The following is a 15847-nucleotide window of genomic DNA, read 5'->3' as shown; positions in this document are numbered from 1 at the left end:
TTTTTTTTTTCCTTTGGGGGGAGGGTGTAGCTTTTTAGAGTATGTTTATTAAAGCTGGGGACAGTGAGACAAGGAAGGGCTTTAGAGTAGAACAAGCAATGGCACAGAGCCTAGGCCGAGCTGCTTTGGCTCTTTAGAAACATCGGGGAAAGAAGTGAGCCAAGGTGAGGCTGCTGTCAGCTCTCTGGGAAGTCGGAGAAAAGGGGCCTTGGGAACAGGTTCAGGGAGGTGAGCTCGGGAGGAGCTTCTGCTGCCAGTTGCTCTGCGGGTTGCACATCTCATGGGTTCTTTAGCACTTAGGAGATGCGTGCCTGTGGGGGGAGAAGCAAGGGGAGGGAAAGGTGCTGGAGTGCTCCAGGGAGGGAGAGCGAGCCTGTCACTCCTGGAGTGTGATGCATCAGTTCTTCATCAGCTCTTGCCATTTCTTAGAACTTCATTCTGCATTTTTGAGGTCCTGGATTATCTTAAATACTGTCCACTAATTCAATGAGTTGAATTTATTGTTTCACAAAATACCACTAAAATTGTTCTTTTTCATATTGTGAAGCCACATACTGTGAATAATTTCATTTAGCAGGACAAGATTTTTAAAGAACAAATAACAAGTATTTCCAAGATCCTTATTTCAACATATATTTTGTTCATGTTAAAAGTTCTTTTCTGTCCTGGCAAGGTTGCTCAATGGTTAGAGGGTTGTTTTCATACACCAAAAGGTTATAAGTTCAATTTTCAATTCCTAGGTTATAGGTATGATCCCCAGTTGGGGTGTGTACAGGAGGCAACTGGTTGATGTTTCTCTCTCTCTCTCTCTCTCCCTCTCTCCCTCTCTCCCTCTCTCCCTCTCTTTCTCTCTCCCTCTCTCTCCCCTACTATCTCTCTCTTTCAAAAAAATCAATAAAAACATATCCTCAGAAGAGGCTTTTTTTTTTAAGTTGTCTTTTCTAATATTTTAATATGACAAATATAACACAGGACTAGTTTTTAAAAGTTAATGATTAAAATGGGGTATTTGTGGCCGAGACCAGTTTGGCTCAATGGATAGAGCGTCGGCTTGGGGACTGAAGGTTCCCGAGTTCGATTCCGGTCAAGGGCATGTACCTTGGTTGCGGGCATATCCCCAATGGGGGGTGTGCAAGAGGCAGCTGATCGATGACTCTCTCTCATCGATGTTTCTAACTATCTCTCTCCCTTCCTTTCTGTACAAAATCAATAAAATATATATTTTTAAAAAATAAAATAAAATGGGGTATTTGTGCCCTAGCTGGTTTGGCTCAGTGGATAGAGCATTGGCCTGCAGACCAAAGGGTCCCGGGTTCAATCCCCGTCAGGGGCACATACCTTGGTTGTAAGATCCTCCTTGTTCCAGGCTCTGGTCAGGGCCCATGCAGGAGGCAACCAATCAATGTTTTTCTCTCACATGGATGTTTCTCTCTGTCTTTACCTCTCTCTTCCACTCTCCCTAAAAAAATCAATGGAAAAATATCCTTGGATCAGGATTAACAAACACACACACACACACACACACACACACACACACACACACACGGTGTTAGCTCTAGAGGCAAGAGGCAGTATTCTGCTATTTAGATCTCTGGATACAACAAGTAAAATATTCAGTACTCGTCACAGATCTTGTCTTTGTGGGAATGGGAAGAAACTTAAGGAATAGTTCTTTGTAAAAAGAGATCAGGACATGCCTGAGGCTTCAACTCCATACTAAGTAGACAGCTTCTTAGTCTTTCTATGAATAGGGCTTGTCCCACAGTGGAATAGCATTCAAGCAGCAACTGTGTTTAAGAAGCTTGCAATTATACTTCCTTTTAATATAACATCAGAATTACTAGCACCACAGAGAAGACCTTATTTAAAGGTTGTATAGTGCTCTGTCTTTAAGTTAATTATATCCTCAGTCTTATTAGGTTCATTTAAGTATGTACTTATGTATTCCACCTCCCAGAAGCAAACTGAGAAAGAGTATGTACATACTAAGGTCACTTCATAACAAAATGAAAACCCATAATACTAAGGGTGTCTTGCTCTGAGAAAACCTTGAAATTATTCAGTTAATTTTTTTCTTTAGTCCTACTTCAAATTGTTCTTCAAAAGTCCTAAATTAATATCAGTATATGTGCATCTACTAAGATAGTCCACTAATCAACTGCAATCAGAAAAGAATAATTTAATTGTATAACTACCAGTGTAAACTCTTTAATTATAAAGAAGGAACCTAAATCTTTATCTTCTTGTACTTCTTAGAGAGGATAGTATCGAGTGTGAGGGGTTAGGGCAGTGGTGCCCGGATAAAACTCTATCTGATCTAAGCTAACTTTCAGAAAAATCAGTATTTAAGATGGATTTGAACTCTGCATAGCCACCAAAGAGCAGATATCTCCCTCTAGCACATGTGCTTATCCTAGTCATCCTAAGGCACAGCCTGGAAGCAGAGTGAACACATTAGGGTTTGACATGACTCTGCATGATCATGTGAAGCTCTTCTCAGTCTAGATTATTTTTAGAAAAATGGTTTTGTTTTTCTCAAAAATTTTCTAGGCTTTGGATCTGTTTATTTTAAAAGAGGCGTGTATGAGCTTGGTTTGCAAGGGCAACAATTGTTTTGAATGTTTCAATATCCTATATAATAAAAAGGAAATATCCAAATTGACCATCACAACCTCTCACTAGATGGCCACCCCCATATGGTCACAAGATGGGCGGCAGAGGAGGACAGTTGTGGGTGATCAGGCCAGCAGAGGAGGGCACTTAGGGGCAACCAGGCCAGCAGGGGAGGGCAGTTAGGGGTGACCAGGCCTGCAGGGGAGGGCAGTTGCGGTCAACCAGGCCTGAAGGGAAGGACAGTTGGGGGTGATAGGGCTGGCAGGGGAGCAGTCAGGCATCGATCAGGCTGGCAGGGGAGCAGTTAGGCATTGATCAGGCTGGCAGGGGAGTCATTAGGGGGTGATCAGGCTGGCAGGCAGAAGCGGTTAGGGGAAATCTGGCAGGCAGGCAGGTGAGCAATTGGGAGCCAGCAGTCCTGGATTGTGAGGGATGTTCCAAATTGAAGAGTGTCCAGGCTGGGCTGAGGGACACCCTCCACCCCCAGTGTACAAATTTTGTGTACCGGGCCTTTAGTTTATTATAATTCTTTATTGAGGAAGCTGATGCATTTCATCTTCCTTTCTTGACTAGTGATCTTAGCTACTCTTGTCTTAAATATTCACTCACCATCTAAGATCCTATTTTGCTGATTTCAATCTGAAGTGTTTTCTAAGCAAGTCTACTATTTGTTCCTAGGGTTCCCTGTGAAAAGTCTTAACATATTCTATTAAATTGAACCACTTGTCACTGCCATTTTGTAGGCCCAATGTGGCTGAATGACAGCACTTTTATATGGTTCAGTTAAAATTGCCAAGAAAGGTCTGAATGGTTTAATTCTCCAGGACTAAAGAGTTTCATTGGCAAAACAGGCAGCCAGAGCCTAGCCTTGCCCAATGGAAACCTAAGGTGAACAATATGGCTACAAATCTTTGTAATTCCATGCCTCAAACCTAGCTTCTAATCTAAGAGAGTTCGTAGTTTTTCCAGGCATTGTTTTAGACATGTTTTATGAGCCATTTCAGAATATCACAGGCTCGGCATCTCGTTTCAGCTGCCACTCCTTGTGGGCACCAGACAGTTATAGTAGGTGTAACTTGATTGTGCCTCATATCTCTCATTTCCTATTTTAGAGGTTTCCTATTTTTGCTGCCTTGTCCCCATAAGTATCATTCATGTATGAGCCCAGCAGGGGAACCACTGACGAGTGGGGGACAGGAGCCAGTGAATAAATTCTTCCTGCTTTCTATGTTTCCCATCAATCATGGACGTCTTGAGACCCACTATATATAGCTTCCCGGGTGGTTCCTCTGAATCTAACAATTAGTCATACTTAGCAGCAACCAGCTCCATAACACATCCTCCTATTGCCTCTCTCCTGACCTGCATGCGTCATTCTCCTTTTCCATAACCTTGCTCCCTACGACAGTAATAGCACAGAACCCTCTGCCTCAGCAGTGCTTCCTGAGGAACCCAGGTTATGTCCCAACACTAGTTCTCAAACTTTGATTAGGGTAGTGGTCAGCAAACTCATTAGTCAACAGAGCCAAATATCAACAGAACAAAGATTGTAATTTCTTTTGAGAGCCAAATTTTTTAAACTTAAACTTCTTCTAACGCCACTTCTTCAAAATAGACTTGCCCCAGGCTGTGGTATTTTGTGGAAGAACCACACTTAAGGGGCCAAAGAGCCGCATGTTTGCCAACCAAGGGACTAGGGTCATTAATAAAAAATACTATGCTGGAGTTTGAGAAGCATTCCCCTAGAGCTTTTATTTTTCTCTTTTAAAATAGATTTTATATTTAGCACAATTTTACATTCACAGCAAAACTGAGCAGAAGATACAAAGATTCTGCTAACCCCAGGTACACACAGCCTTCCCTACTACCTGCACCCTGATGTCCTGGGATATTGAAGCACATAAACATCACCTAGTTGATCAAAAGCTACCTTAGAAGTTATGGTTCTGGGTAACACGGAGTAAGCACACTCCACCCTATCTCCTCCACTGAATGTATCTACAAACCCTACGCAGACCAGCCATTTGAATGCATGCATGGACCAGCCACTTGAGGGATGTGAGTAGTAAAAAGCAGCAGGCACATTGAAGAAGACCAGGAATTTAACATGCCACCAGGTCACCAGTGAGTTTGCCCATTTTTTTGTCCTTTGGTATCCCCTCTCCCTGGGCTTAAGGCTGCTTAAAACCTGCAATTGGTCATCTGTGCAGACAGAGCTCCAGGAGACATTCTCTACTTCTAGCTCCGAGTGAGCAAGGAGTCTCGATGATCAGCAAAAGGTAAGGAAATACTCCGTTTTTCTTGTCTACATTTTGTTGTGCAAACAAACCAGCACCCAAACAATCTGAGGGTGTCAACAGCAGCAACAATAGCAGCAGCAGCAGTGGGGAACACATGGACAGCTCAAATTCTGAGGAAGGGGAACCATACTCTATAATCAGGAGAGCTGTGGTCCCAAGGGGAAGTGGTAAATCCTCATTACTTTTGTTCTCTCTGCCTTCCCACTGCTCGGCTCAGATAGGACACATTCACCGGAAGTATGTGGCAGAGTGGGGTACGTTAAGCCCCAGCTTTCTAGATGGAGTATCAAAAAGGGGAACCCAGAGAACTGGAAAGATTGAAGGAGGGAAATCAGCAAAGCAAGCCCATAAAGTTGTTCTTGGATTCTTAGCCTTACCCTCAGTGTGGGTCTGAGTCTAAATAGCCTACAGACTTTGAGAATGAATTAGTGTAGAATGACCCAAATCCAAAACTGGCCACTGGGTGGCACACACATGGGCTAGATCTGAATAAAACTGAAAAAGTCTTCTTAAACCAGATTACATTGAAACTCCAGCTCCAACAAGGCTGGTGGGAACTTTTGGCCTGAATCCAGGTTGAATGACTATGAAAACAAAGTTTTCAACAATCTTCATAGAATTTAAATAAGACGTGGGCCCTCACAAATTAAAATTCAAATGTTCAGTATACAGTTCAAAATTACTATATATACAAAGAAAGAAAAATGCACAAGAAATGAAAAAGCAGCTGAGATCAATGCCAAAATTATACTGATATTGGCATTAATTAACAAAGACTTTAGAACAGCTATTATAAAAGTGCTCACAGTAAAGGTGAACATTCTTGAAATAAATGGGGAGATAATCCCAGAATAGAACTAGAAGATATAATAAAGAAATAAGCAAAAATTTTAAAAACAAAAATACAATAATGAATAAAAATTCACTGCATGGGTTCAATCACAGAATGAACAGGGGCATGTGGGATAATATAAAAAAGTTTGGGTTCTTGTCATTGGTGTTCTATTATAAAAGCATAGAAAAGAGTACAGAGTATTAAAAATATTTGAAGTAATAATAGCTGAAGACTTACCAAATTTAGTGAAGAGCAAAGCCTACAGATTTCAGAAGCTCAGATTGAAAGCAGCCAGAGAAAATGACACATTACATAGAGGGAAATTACTATTCAAATGACTGCTGATTTCTCATTAGAAATCATTACATTTATAAGGAAGTGGCACACCATTTTTAAAGTACTTAAAAAAAACACCTGTCAACCCAGAATAATATATTCAGCAAAATATCCTTCAATAATGAAAGTGAGATAATGACACTGTCAGAGTAAGAAAAGAAAGAACACTTATTGCATCAAACCTGCTCTAAAAGAGTTGCTAAACAAAGTTCAAATGGACAGGAAATGATACCAGAAGGAAACAAAGAACATCTTGTGTTCTTTAAAATTTGTTTGACAGTTGAAAACATTGTGTTAAGGGAGTTTCAATGTATGTAGGTGTAATATATAAGACAACTACAAAATAAAGGGAAATAATAAAGGATTAAATATGGTGCTATTGTTAACTCTTGAATGGGAAATATATTTCTAAGTAGAGGGAAAGTATGTTTATTGTAATATCTAAAGAAGCCACATTAAAGAGAACTACAAAGAACTATAGTAAAAAACAAAAGTTAAAATAGAATACTGAAATACATTCAAATGATCCAAAATAAGGCACAAAAGGAGACGCAGAGTAACAAAAATATGAAGGGAAAAACCAGGAAACATATAATAAAATGGTAGATCAGATTGAATAAATAAAAGCATTAGCAAACTATATACTCTCCACAAATAATTCACCTCAGATACAATGATATAGGTAAGTAAAATGGTGGGAAAAGATTTACCATGCAAACACTAATCAAAGAAAGCTGGAATGGCTCTATTAATAGCAGACCAACTAGAGCAAAGAAATGTACTAGGAATAACGATGGGCACTACATAATGATAAAAGGGTCAAGCCACTAAGAAGACTCAACTTTAAATGTGCATTTACCTAAAAACATCTTCAAAATATTAATATATGAAGAAAAATTGACAGGACTGAAAGAAATAGATCCATGATTATAACTGGACTAGGGGGGTGTCCTTCAGCCCAGTCTGCACCCTCTCCAATCTGAGACATCCCTCTCACAATCCAGGACTGCTGGCTCCCAACCACTTACCTGCCTGTCTGCCTGATTGCCTCTAACTGCTTTTGCCTGCCAGCTTGATCGACACCTAACTACTCCCCTGCCGGCCCAATTGCCCATAACTGTCCTCCCCTGCTGACCTGGGTCCCCCACTCCCCCCCCCAAAAAAAAAAAAAAAAAAAACACAACTGTCCTCCCTTGCAGGTCTGGTCCCTCCCAATTACCCTCCCCTGCTGGCCATCTTGTGGTGGCCATCTTTGACCACATGGGGGCAGCCATCTTGTGGTATTTGGAGTGATGGTCAATTTGCATATTACTCTTTTATTATATAGGATACTTTAAAACTACTCTCCCAGTAGACAGATGATTGTCAAGGAATAAAAGAACTGAAAATATCATATCATCAACCTGCTTGTCTAAATGACAATATATAAAACTCAATCCAACAGCAATAGAATAATACTTTTTTTTCAAGTGTATGTAGGATATTCACCAAGAGAGACCAGAAAACAGACCTTAATCAATTTAAAAGATTTGAAATCATACAAAGTATATTTTCTGATCATGAAGCAATTAGACTAAAAATAACTAACATTTAAAAATCTCCAAACACTTAGAATTAAACAGAACACTTCTAAATAATTTATAGGTCAAAGATAATGATTCTAGGAAAATTAGAAAATATTTATAACTAAACAAAAATGAAAATGTACCAAATCAAAATTTGTGGGATGCAGCTAACAGCACTTAAAAAGAAATATATACATTAAATAAGAAGGTTAAAAAATTTTTCAAAATCTGTATTTCTATGTTAAGAAAATAGAAAAAGAGAAGCAAATTCAACTTAAAGCAAGCAGATGGAAAGAAGCCATAAATATTTTAGCAGAAACCAATGAAATTGAAAACACAATAAAGAAAATTAATGAAACCAAAAGCTGGTTCTTTGAAAAAAAAAAAAAAAAAATGAAAAACCACCATAGCTTTGAAAGGAATTCTAGGCTTTGGGTGGACCTTGCTTTGATTCACACATCCTCTTGTCCTCTGATCCTGATTTAGTTATTAGGTAATTATCACTATAAGAAATAGAAGGCACTCTGTATCGTAAACCAGCCTTTTATTTAAAAAAAAAAAAAAAAAAAAAAAAAGAGTCACTGGCAGATTTGCACAGCTGTAAGAAATATTCTAGAAGCATGAACAGACTGTTGAAACTCAGGGAAATCAAGGGACAGTGGGTGGGAAGAGATCAACCAAAGAACTTGTATGCATACATGCATAGCCTGCGGACATAGACAGTGGGACTGTGAGGGCCTGGGCCGGGGAGGGACAGGAGCGGCAGGAAGAGGTTAATGGGGGGAAAGGAGGGCCTATATAATACTTTAAAGTTTAAATATGATAAAGATTAAATATAATAACAAAATATTGCTCAGGCTGAGGGGAAATGATGTCAGAGGGAAACTAATTCTTAGGAAGTAATAAAAACCAGTGAAATGGTAAATATAAAAGACTTTTTTTTTCTTTAATGTCTTTAAAGTATAAGTGAATGTTTAAAGCAAAAAATATATAGCATATTCTCATGGGTTTTATAACCTACATGTGTAACATAAATGACAATATGGCTCTGCAATACAATATAAAGGACAAGGGAATCATAAAGGACCTAAACAATTATAAAATGTCTATATTTTACATGAACTGATACAATATTATTTCTAGGAGTCTGTAAATTAAGGATGTGTATTGGCATCCTTACAGCAACTGTTTTAAAAATGTAAAGAGGTATGTTTTAAGGAGCCAAAAAATTAAATTTAAATTCATTAAGTAACCCAAGTAAATATCACCAGTAATGGGACAAATTGAAATCATGCACCACCAACCACGAGAATCTCATAACATTAACTGTAATTGTTTTGCCAAGAATGCATAGCCTGAATCTAACCACAAGAAAACCCCAGACATCCATAAATGGAGGGATGTCTCTGTTTCAACCCCCCCAAAACCGTAGCCTGTAATATTCAAAAGTGTAACAGTCATGAAAGTCAAGGAAAGACTGAGGAACTTGTCCAGAATGGAGACTAAAGAGGCATGACAACTGGATGGCAGACGTGATTCTGCTCTGATGGACATCAGTGAGGCAGTTGGCAAAACCACAATGGGGTCTGAGGATAGATGGTAGGATGTAGCAACATTAATTCTTATTTTGAGGGTCATACTGGGGTCATTTAGGATTTCAGGAGATTGGTCATGCTTGTCAGAATTACACATCAAAGTGTTAGGGGTAATGGAACATGATTTTGACAACATCCTTTCAGACGACTCGGGGAATAAAAGAGGTTCTTTGTACTATTGTAGTGTTTTCAATAAGTGAAATAATTTCAAAATAAAAATTACATTTAGATAAAAATAATTTTATATGAAATAGTAATCCAGAGCAAATGCCATTTTACAAAAGAAACAGAACAGAATACAGTAAATGCATAATTTATTTTCAAAAAGCAAGTCTGAAATTGTCTCACACTTATAAAAGTCAACTGCCTAACTATGTTGATAATTGCAACCAGTATGGGAAATGTGACTATGCAGTTATGATTTGATTTTAATTATAGAATTTTTTATCTTTGTAGATATACTATTAGATAATATAGTACTGCTGCTAATTTTTAGGGGGCAAGGGGAAGCACCTTAACCACTGATCATAAGGATGGACCAGATGCACTTTGGATTTTACAATACTGATACCAACCTGACAAGCTTTAGAGTGAATACTGTGAGAAAAGCAATTTGTATAAAAATGTCAAACTGCTTGATTCTTGTATACACTTGATTTTGGTCCTAAATCAGGTATTTGGTTAGTAGTAAGACTTCTCCAGCCTGACTTACTGGTCTGACCTGCCTCACCCAGTCATGGGCAGCTGTAAACGTGTTATGTAGGTTGCTTCAGGATCAGAGCAGCAGTTTCTCGGCCTGCATAGTTTTCATACATTATTATTGTCATCCACTTCTTACGTGTGTGATTATTTTAAAGAATGTAGCAAAGAGTTCACTTAAAGGAAGTTGTATTAACACACCAAAGCTATTAAATAATATTGGATAATTCAGAATATAATATAATAGCACCCATTTACTGCAATATTTCCTCCCCAGTTCAGACAGAAGCAAGCTGTCTATTGTTGGTCCACATTGTGTGCACTCATACAGGGCCCTGATATTGCTTTCGGCTACTGTTAGATTCCTATCTGTTTCAATAGGTGTTTAGCCGGTTGTGGTTGTGGAATTTTCTCACCCATGCTCTGGAACTGTGATTTGTGAAATCTGTCAATGAACCCACAGTATGTATTCCAATCATCAAATACAGGGCGTGGAAGTAGTCGATAAATGTATGTTAAGTGGGTGAAAGTCTGAAAATAACCTCTCCGATGGGGTATTGTTATTTGTATGTTTGTTTCTAGATATATATTCTTCTACCAACTTTCCTAACCAAATTTGGAGAACCTACTACTAGAGGAATAAACACTAGGTCAATGATCTTTAGGTACTAGATCTTTATTCAGAATTTTCCATTATCTTGGGGTTTTTTTGTTTTATTATTTTCTGAACTGTAGTCTGATTAATAGACTTTTCAGTACATACATCAATTTTTAAGTTCTCTAACTACCTTCCTGACCTACTAAGGAAGAATTGTGCCACTAGCCATTTGTTAAACTAAATAAAGCTAGACTAGGGGCCCAGTGCATGAAATTGTGCGGGGAGCGGAGGGGTGGGGGATCACTCAGCCCAGCCTGCCCCCTCTCACATACTGGGAATCCTCAAGGGATGTCCTATAGACACCTTAGGCCCACTTCCCATGGGCCTAAGCTCAGTTTGGCTTCCCTTTGTGGGAGGTGACCAGGCTGATCAGGAGAAGGCACCAGCCCCATCATCCCACTGCTGCAGCCACTGCCAGTCACTGCAGCCACCAAGATGTTTTCATCAGCCTGGACTCCAGTCCCTTCACCAAGAAAAAAATGACAACTTTCTTTAGGCATTTTCAAGATGTCTCTTTCATAGGATATGACATTTCTTTCTTTCTTTTTTTTTATCCTGCAATCTAGGCACATGCCCTTGATCAGAATCAACCCAGACCCTGCGGTGGGCAGGCCGAGGCTCTATCCACTGAGCCAAACTGCCTAGGGCAGGATATGACACTTCTTAGCCTTCCAGCAGCGGACCTTCATTTTTTTTCTCCAAGAGTGAGGTGAAAAAACCCTAGATCACATTTTTGGATTCTTATTACCCAAGTTACTAAGAATAATACCAGTGGCATTCAGGGAGCTTCGCCAATGAGCAGTCAGAAAAGGTGTTTCCTCTGTAGTTCACACTGATTGCCAGCTTGGCCCCTGCAGGGGTCCCTCGGCTCCCATCTCAGGCTAGGCTCTGCCCAGGGGCCCCCTGGCTCATGCCCTTCCCAGGCTGCTCAGGGCCCACAAGGGCCTACCTTGGAGTGACTTGGGTGCCAAGGATATTCCTGGGACCCAGGCCGCTGGCGCCTATGTATGCAAATTAGCCACCATCTTTGTTGGGTTTATTTGCATACTCACTCTGATTGGAGTAGCGGAGGTAAGGTCAATTTACATGTTTGTCTATTATTAGGTAAGACAATGTCCTTTAATGGTAGGAAGAATTGGAGTGAAAATGGCAGAATGCAAAACAAGTAAGTTAATTTTGTTCCCCTCAGGCTGCATGTGGTTGATGGTGGTGTAGGGACAAATTCTATACTGTGGTATGGTCAGCTACTTCATTTAATGATGTCATTTGATGATTGATGTACATGACTGATCATTTGAAATGGAGCTCCTCTTTAACCAGATGGAAGTTTGATCATCATTTTTTATTTACTTAAAATTAATACCAAAAAAAGAAGTCAATTCATAAGCCAATTATCTTTTACTCTAAAGCTTTATGTTTCATAATACCAATCATAAAAATAATTGTTTATTTAATGCCTTCTAGACTTGATAATTCAAAGTACTATGTCAATTCATTTATCTGTATGAGAAGTAAACCAAGTGATATATAATGGAAACTGACTCCCTAGAGGTGCTTATTTGTGGAACTGAAAGAAAGAAAAATAAAGTAGAAGATAGAATATAGAAATAAATGAAACTTTTGAAAGGTTGTTAATATGAAATCAATAATAAGAATTATCTTTTTATTTTGATATTGGAGTCAAAAAATTCCTATGGTAACTTCTTGTCTTCTGTTTTACTTCTTTTCTTAAGTAACATTATTTTTCTTTTCAAATGAACGTTGACAAGAAGAAGTGAAGAAAGTTCAGTTGCTAGAGGGTGCAAAACCATTTAAATTATAGTTTGATGAATTTTTTAAAGCCTTCAGAATCAAAGGGGGATCATTGAGATATGTACTTATTACATTTCTAAAAAAACAATTAAAAAAAATTACATACTCTATACTTATCCTAATACAGTAATACTTGATTTTATAAGCTTCATGTTGATTTTTTGTTACTACATTTAGCAGTATTTTTAAATAAATTTTTAAAGTTTATTAATGATATTGTTTCATAATGAAATATTAAAGATTTCTATAGATGAGTATGTCAAGTTTATATTCAGCACCATATTCAATACTTCTCCCCAAATAATAATAAAAGTGAATAGACTTTTTCTTCAAGAAAAATCATGTAAGGGAAATAATGCTAATTTCAATTTTAGATTAGGTAAAGTCCCCCTGTGAAACCTGTGGTCCATCTTACATGTCAGCAAGTATCATTTCCAGCTGCTTTCTCTCTCTAATCAAAACATTTGCTCACAAGAACAGCTGCTTCTATACTTTGTTTTTAAAGTTTGCAATAAAATGAACTGAGAACAACATGTACATATTAAGAAAGCTCGGGATTTTGGGACCTGTAAGTTTTAAAACTTCAAAATAAGAAAAAAAGAAGTCAATTCATAAGCCAATTATCTTTTACTCTAAAGCTTTATGTTTTATAAAACCTAAATAAAATTTATAATCAACACTGATCTAATGCACTTCAGAAATTTATAAAATAATTGTTCTTTACAGAATATATTCTTTTAAAACTGTATGTCAGATATACACAATACAATATATAGCTTATGTACTTAGGTGAAATGTTTTGGAAAAACATTTAGATGTAGAAACTGAGTTTCTCATATAGTAATACTTTATTATTCTGAGCCATTCTCTGTGTCATGCTTATAAAGCTGCATTACTAAAAATTAATATGCTATATGACTTAATATTTTAGGCAGCATTTGACTCAAACAAAAGACACATTGAATTGGTGTAAATAACTATTTTGGAATACATCTTATAATCTATGTTTGCTAAAGAAATCCTTCTCTTTATATGTTTCAGAATACATTGGTTGGTGTTAGCTAAATTTGCACTGTTTGAGAAGTATGTAATTGTTGATGTTAATGTCATATTTTCATAAAGAACTCATTTTTTTATATCATTATATCAAGTAAAGAAATGAATAATTTAGGTCAAATTAACACATCTTCATCTTAGCAATAAAAGATGTGTATTTGAAAGATCTCAATCTCCACATATTCTAAAAATAAAAACCAGACAAATAACACAATAAAACTTCATGCATCCCTTACAAGTCTGAATAACCATTACTTAAAAATTTTACCATCTGCTCTCATTGAAGCAGCAAGTCTAAGGCATTTTCTCCTTACAATCACGATATTCAGAATGTAACAAAATGAGAAATGCAAACATCTCTCTCCCTTTCTTATTTGCTGTGGTGGCTCTTAATAAAAACTTCAGCTATACACACAAAGGAAAGGGGAGGATACTCCCCGACCCCACTCCTAACTGAGCGCTTAGATCCCGTAATAGCTTTTTGCTGCCCTGGGCGGCGTGACATTGCCCCGTTGGCCTGGAACAGCTATTATTCTGGGAGGCAGCGAGTGCAGTGTCCCAGTCCATCTGCTTGCTTTTTATGGGCTGGTGCCTTCCTCGATGTTGACAGCTGTCTCAGTGTTCCCGGGCCACCTGCCACAGAGTGAGCACTGTGCTCTGCGCTAGCTGCAGAAGTTTATCCCCCCAATGACTCTTCAGAACAAACAGCTTAGCATTTCTAAATGCCGCTTGCATCCTCGTTTAAATGCTTCGGGATCAGCACTCCCAGTGTATGCGCACACTTTCGAGGTGCATAGCGTCTGTGCCTTGGGAGCTGCCCTGTGGTGGAGTTCAGGTCTCCTGACATAAGCTATAGGATCGCAGGCTTCTGCGGAAGTCACAGGGTCCCCGATAAAGAGAGCACACTGACAGCCATCTCCTCTAGTAGCCTTCGCGGGACCTCAGACCAAGTGGGGACCCATCCTGTACATTCCCTTAGAGAGACTGCCCCCTTCAGACCACTTTGCTCTTGGAGAGAAAGTTTTGGTCTTACTCATCACTGTATCTCTAAAAGTGAGCATGCATCTGATACATAGTTGGCACTCAGGGACAGATCTACGTTTTGTGGGATCTGAAGATTTTTACAGTTGGGGAGGTCATTTTTAAAGAAAAATGGCATGGAAATAAAAATTAGATGATAATGTGAATGAAAAAAATAAATCATGCAAGTTGCCAATTTTAAAATGTTGGTTAATATCACAAGTATCAGAAAGCCTAGAAAACAGTATTTTTGTCCATTAACTCTCCAGCATATCTCTCTAAAACTCTTTTTCTTATACACACACGTTGAATAATTATAAAGGTAATGTTTGAATTTATCAAAATACATTTCATTTTAAAAATTGAGTTATCAGCTGTTAAAGTATATATATATTTTATTGTAACACCCTGCATTTTTGATAATATACACTTTGATAGGTATCCATAGGATGATTTTGAATATCATTTTCTAAACATATAATAGAAAGAATTCAGTCTTTCCTCAAGTTTGTTGAGCATATTTTTTATTGATAGAAGGGCAATGTAAACATGTAACACTATAGACTCACCCTTTGTGACATTGCCACAGGTTTATGCCTACAAACAAGAATTCTGATAAATTCTATTTTACACAATTTTTATTTAAAAGTTTGGTTCACTTACAGTTATAAAAGTAGTGTACACTGCATTATTGAGCATGTTATTATTATGAAATTATAGCAATTAAAAGTGGTTCTTCCTCTTTCAGTTTTGTCTTTTGATGCCTATAATAATTTTCCATAAGTCACCTTTTGCTATTGTATATTTCAAATCTTGTTTCACCTCTGCTACCCACGTATTTTCAGAGTTAGGGGCCTTACAGTATGTTTATATCTTAAACAAGACCCCTGGCCCACATCTTGGGTAGAATGCTCGGTGCATTGCACAAGAATAAATTGAAATTTTGCAGTAACTTTGGAGAAGTTTACAACCATGTAAATATATCCCGCCAAACCCAAACTAAGTGTTTTCACAACTGAAATTCCCCAGCAGGCCCCAAAATGCCTCTAATAAACTCCAATACCACCGGGTCCTAAGAGCAGTGTGATGGAGAGGAAATCCAGGTAGAGACTGTGATCTTAGTCAACTGCAGTTAAAACATTTACTTTTGTGCATTTCACAAAACACACGTACATGTGATGGAATTCCTGAGTTCCCATTGCAAAAGACTGAGCTAACGAGGGGCCCTGAACTTCAGCTTCGTCGGCTTCCCAGTGCGCATGCTTCTCCTGCTGGGACTCACTAACTGGCTCTGAACGACGGAGTGCAGACCGCGGGCTCAGTGAGCATCTCTGAGATCCTCACAACTCTGCAGCCTC

Source organism: Pipistrellus hanaki (genome assembly GCF_964339955.1).
Source record: "Pipistrellus hanaki genome assembly, chromosome: 2".
Taxonomy (NCBI): Eukaryota; Metazoa; Chordata; class Mammalia; order Chiroptera; family Vespertilionidae; genus Pipistrellus; species Pipistrellus hanaki.
This window is presented reverse-complemented; position numbering follows the sequence as displayed.